The 5,866-nt window shown below is 37.7% G+C and overlaps 1 long non-coding RNA gene across 1 annotated transcript in view; it reads right to left on the reverse strand.

Moving 5' to 3' along the window:
• LOC138169965 (uncharacterized) overlaps nucleotides 1-5,866 on the reverse strand; it is an 11,617-nt gene that overhangs the window by 3,901 nt on the left and 1,850 nt on the right. Inside the window, exon 2 of the long non-coding RNA XR_011170495.1 lies at nucleotides 231-360. This is a non-coding gene — a long non-coding RNA (uncharacterized lncRNA). The remainder of the gene's footprint in view (nucleotides 1-230; nucleotides 361-5,866) is intronic.

The following is a 5,866-nucleotide window of genomic DNA, read 5'->3' on the forward strand; positions in this document are numbered from 1 at the left end:
TCTCTCTGTCTCTCTCTCTCTCTGTCTCTCTCTGTCTCTCTCTCTCTGTCTCTCTCTCTCTCTGTCTCTCTCTCTCTTTCTGTCTCTCTCTCTCTCTCCTTCTTCCCCCTGCAATATAATATAGATGAATATTATAAAACCAGGATAAGTACATTTATAGCATTCTTATTGCCATCCACTGGGTGCTATTATGCACAAACTAGATATAATTGAAGTGTGTATTAACTTACCTTCTGCTGTACAGGAAGAACATAAGCAGGCTGTTAATGTTCACTGTGTTGAAACTCTTAACTTGGGGGTGGAGAATTAGCTTGCAGTAGTAATTTGGTAAGCACCTGGGAAAATTGCAAGTTTCATTTCCTGAAACATGGAATATGATTAAAAACAGAATATATTATTATCACGGGCACCATTAAAAAATGTGCAGACAGCATTCTGTGATGTTAAAAGGGAAAATGGAGGTTGTATTCAAATGTAGATGGTACATGATAATTGCTATCTACCACAGTGCATCAGAAGCATAATCCAATTATTTGCTTTGTCAAGCAATATTTTGATTAACCTGAAGTTTAATTTGGCATATTTGATGTTTTTTACATTATCATAAAATAGTGCAAGGGGAGTCACCCCAGCCAATAGTACTCTACACAACAGAAAGAATGTTCACAAAACCAAAGGAATATCCACTCAAATCTAGTAAGAAATATTTCACAATGTAAGAGAATCTCTCTTAAATATTCAATATAATTTCTGCACTTGGAACTTTGCCAACTATGAGACTAGATAATGTTTTGTTTTTAGAATCTTAAAAATGGTTCTGACACATAACCTTAAGCTTTACCTGTGCATAGAAGAGATTTCTGATAAAGAAACTGAGATAAAGATGAATTATTTTTGAAGTAAAATAACCAATCAGTGATGACAATTGCTGAGATTTGAAAATAAAACTCTCTTTTCTCTCTGCCTCCATACACTCTATTTTGTGTTCTAATTGTTATTCCTTTAAAGAACATCTATCCACTAAATGTGAGTCAATTACAAATATTTAAACTATGGAATGCTACTACTGCATTTATAGTTGGAGGCTGATCACATTTAGAGGACCAACATCAATACATGATTGGTTAATAGATATTTGATTAACTTATGGCAACATTTGAAACTAGTATGATTGTATAACAATTGCCTTTAGTTGATCAGTAGTCCTGAGAATACACAATGTTTTTGAATATTTGTGAAAATAAAGAATTCTATTCACAAGATTAAGAAAATAGTGGAACAAAGAAGGAAATGTTTTCTAAATCTAACAAAGCTTTCTGATCAAGATGGCTACCTGAATGGAGGGAGGGCTGCCCACCTTATCTATATCAACTACAGAAAAACCTTAAATTCAAACCATATCAAATGATTAGTAAATAAAAAAGGGAACTACAGTAAGTGATTTATTCTTTCTCAGAACAGCACACAAATATCAGCTAGCAGCCCACAAGCAATTGGAAGGGTGATTGCCAACAAAGACAAGCCCAGCCTAGGAAAACTAGTTTTTAGTATTTCACCATAGCTAAAGTAGTTCTGAGGACATGTGCAGCATTCTGATTTTTCTTTCCAGAGGCAGTAAGAGTGGAGGGCTCTGCTAACATAGCATAAGTACTATTGCAAATCTAGGTTGGGTGTCCTTGGAAGCCCTGAGGAGGAAGCAGAAACCAATGCAACTGGCCTTGACCAGGCCACTCCAGGCTTCCAAGGTATATAGCTGTCTGCTCTGAAATCTTATGGAAAAACCAGAAGATCTAGCACTCTGAACCTCAGTGATATAGAAGAGTCCAATGCTGTGAGATTTAGGTGAGCACAGAAAACCAAGTCAAGTAGGGTCAATTAAGCAAAACCAGTTTTACCACTTAAACACACAAAGGGAATAAGCCCAGGTACAAAGCCTCATATTGGGAAATAAAGGTGAGTAAAACAAAGAAAACACCAACCAAGATAAAAATGATCGCAAATTTAAAGATTCTCGAAAAGGAGGTAGATATCCAATAACTCCCTTAAAAATACAGGAAGAGACATTTCCCACAAGGATAACATGAATATCTAGATGAAATGTAATGAGACTAAAAATTAAAAAAAAATAAAAGTTGCAGATGACGAAATGAGAAGTAAGCATAGTTTTGAAGAGAAAATAGTTACTTTACTCACTGAAAACTAGAACAGCCTAAGCAGAAATCAGTGACTCCAAGAGACAGCAAGATATACTAGAATATAATCAAGAATTTTTAAAAATTTTTTCAAATGATTTATTAACTTCTGATTTACATCATTCATTTCCGCAAGATTTTGAGTTACAAATTTTCTCCACGTTTTCCCCCTACCCACCTCCCCAAAATAGCAGTCCCACAGGATATCCCCTCCTCCAATCTGCTCTCTCCCATATTTTCTCCCATACCCCTTTCGACTTTTCCAGTGGATCTCTATGTCCCAGTGCCTGTATATCTTATTTCCCAATTACATGTAAAATAGTATTAATAATAGTATATATATGTATATTTAAATATTTGATTTTAAAACTATGAATTCCAGATTCATTCCCTTCCTCCCTTGTCACCCACCCTTACTGGGAAGATAAGTAGTTCAGTATAGGTTGTACATGTGTGGCAAATGCAAGACAATAACATAATATATATATTGTAAAAGACTGACTATATTTCCCTCCCTCCTATCCCACCTCCCACTTGTTCTATTCTCTACTTTGATCCTGTCCCTTTTCAAAAGTGGGTGCTTCCAACTTCCCTCCCCCCTGAGCCTGCCCTCACTTCCATCATCCCCCCTCTCGTCCCCTTCCCCCCCGAGATACCCTATTTAGTGTTATTTCATTCCTTCCTCAAGCCAAATTCAATGGGAATAAGGTTGACCCATTCCCTTTTGCCTTTCTATTCTTCGCCTCCATTGTAACCATTTCCCCTTGCCTCTTCTATATGAGATAGTTTACCCCATTCTGTCTCTCCCCATCTCCTCTCATTATATTCCTTTCTCACCTCTTAATTTCACCTTTTAAGTATCATCCCTTCCTGTTAAATTGGTCCTGTGCCCTTTATCTGTGTATACCTGTAAACATATATACACACATTCACATATGTATTCATATGCCTGCATACCCTCATATATAGACATATATATATATATATATATATATATATATATATATATATATATATATATATATATATATATATATATATAGAGAGAGAGAGAGAGAGAGAGAGAGAGAGAGATAGATATACATAAGAAAAAAGTTCCATAAGTTACAATTATTATTATTCCATGTAGGAATGTTAATAGTTCAACTTTGATAAGTTCCTTGTGATTTCTTTTCCCTATTTACCTTCTCATGCTTCTCTTGCTTCTTGTATCTGAATGTCAAATTTTCTATTCAACTCTTATTTTTTCATCAAGAATTGTGAAAAGTCCTGTATTCCACTGAATGACCATATTTTCACCTGAAACATAATACTCAGTTTCTCTGGGTAGGTGACTCTTGGTTTTAATCCCAGCTCCTTTGAACTCTGAAACATCATATTCCAAGTCCTTTGATCCCTCAGTGTAGAAGCTGCTAGATCCTGGGTTATCCTGATTGTGTTTCTACAATATTCAAATTGTTTCTTTCTGGCTGCTTGTAATATTCTCTCCTTAATCTGGGAATTCCGGAACCTGGCTATAATATTCCTAGGAGTTTTCTTTTTGGGATCTTTTTCAGGAGGTGATTGGTGGATTCTTTCAACCTCTATTTTGCCCTCTGGTTCTAAAACATTAGGGCAGTTTTCTTTGAGAACTTCCTGGAGGATCATTTGTAGGTTCTTACTTTGATCATGGCTTTCAGGTAGTCCAATAATTTTTAAATTATCTCTCCTGGATCTATTTTCCAGGTCAGTGGTTTTTCTCATGAGATATTTCAAATTGCCTTCTATTCTTTCATTTATTTGGATCTGTTTAACAGCATCTTGATTTCTGATAAACTCCATTTAGCTTCCATTTGCTCCAATCTAATTCGGAAGCAATGATTCTCCTCTGAGCTTTTGAGATTCTTTTTCCATCTGGCAAATTCAGCTTTTTAAGGCATTCTTCTCATTGCCTTTTTGAGCCTCTTTTGCCATTTGAGTTAGTCGGTTTTTTAAGGTAGTATTTTCCTCAGTCAGGCTGTTGACACTCATTTTGTAATTTTCTTGCCTTGTTCTCATTTCTCTTCCCAATTTTTTCCTCCACTTCTCTTATCTGCTTCTTAAGGTCCTCTATAGCCTGTAACCAGCTTGTATTTTCCTTTGAAGCTTTTGGTGCAGGAGTTGTGACTTCACTGTCTTCCTCCTGTTCCATGCTTTGCTCCTTTTTCCCCCAAAATAGGAGTCTAATGTTGGAATCTTCTGTATGCTTTATTTCCTTTGCCTGGTCATGTTTCCCCTCAATCACTTGACCCTTGGGGTTTTTGCCACAGTAGGACTCTGCCACCAGACAAGGGAGCTTTAATCCCAAATGCTGGAATTTTCTTAGCTGCCAGAGATATTAGATAGGTGCTCTCTGAGGTCTTCACACGCTCTTGCTAGCTGGACACCCCCCCCCCCCCTGGACCTTTACCCTAGACTGCAATCCAGATCCAAGAACCGGGTGCAAAAGCCACGTACTCCCACTTAGTGGGTCCCAAAGTCCAGACTGCACTGACCTCTCACTTTGTCCTTTGTATCTATCTGTTGATAATTCTGGAAACTGCCACAGCTGCTGCTGATCTGGAGTCAGTCTGGCTGGTTGCTGGTCAGGCCCACCCTGGGGCTAAAGCCTCTGGTGGGGCTGGGCTCCGCTTCCAGAGTGCTGTGCAGTCCTACCAGGCTGTTCTCAGTGGGAGGTGAGATTCTCTGTGTCGTTTTGTGGTTTCTGCAGCTCCAAAGTTTTTAGAGTCCTCTTTTTACATGGATTGGGGAAGGTGGAATCCGGAGCAGCAGGGACGTCCTGCTTCTCCTCTAACTCTTGACTCCACTCACCCTATAATTGAGAACTTGAAAAGGAAATAGAAGAAAATTTAGATTGGTTTGGTTTGATTGTTGTTCTTCATTCTCAGAGAGGATCAAAATGATATCACTATGCTGGGGTCAAGGAACAATGTGTCTTACTGTGGACCATCAAACCAAATCAAACTCAGAAGACTCTATCATAGGGAAGGCACAAATAATCCATATGAACATTTGAAGTGGAGATCTTTTAATTTGCAGATCTTGCATTTCTTTTGAGCTATTGCAATTACGCTTTGCTTAGAGAATATAGTGTCTTCTTTAATGTGAGTATTCCATGCTGTGTGGTTCTTTGCCAGTGTCCCTCATGTTTCACAAATCAATTCCAAAGTTCTTCAGAGGGACTTTGAATCTTCTTGTATCACTTTTTTTTCCATGTGAGTGTTTGTCTTGTTTTCCATGAAATAGTCTTTTATGTACATTTATATTTAGTGTACTAACAATATTGTCAGCCCATTGGAGTTGCACTCTCTGTAGTACAATTAAATACTTGTCAGTTCAGCTCCAGAAAAGACCTCAGTATCTGGTATCTTATCCTTCCAGGTGATCTTCAGAATCTTCCCAAGACAATTGAAATAGAAACAATCTAGTTTCCTGGCATGGTGCTGGTAGATGATCCAGTTTCACAGGCATACAATGCTGAGGTCAACAGAACAGGTTTGTAGACCTTAATTTTCATAGACAATCTAATACCTCTTCTCTTTTTCTTCTTTTATTTTTCTTCATCTTTTCTTCCTTCCTTCCTTCCTTCCTTCCTTCCTTCCTTCCTTCCTTCCTTCCTTCCTTCCTTCCTTCCTTCCTTCCTTCCTTCCTTCCTT

This window comes from Petaurus breviceps, unplaced genomic scaffold (assembly GCF_028583685.1).
Source record: "Petaurus breviceps papuanus isolate PSGF00001 unplaced genomic scaffold, PetGlider_PUasm1.0 38, whole genome shotgun sequence".
NCBI lineage: Eukaryota > Metazoa > Chordata > Mammalia > Diprotodontia > Petauridae > Petaurus > Petaurus breviceps.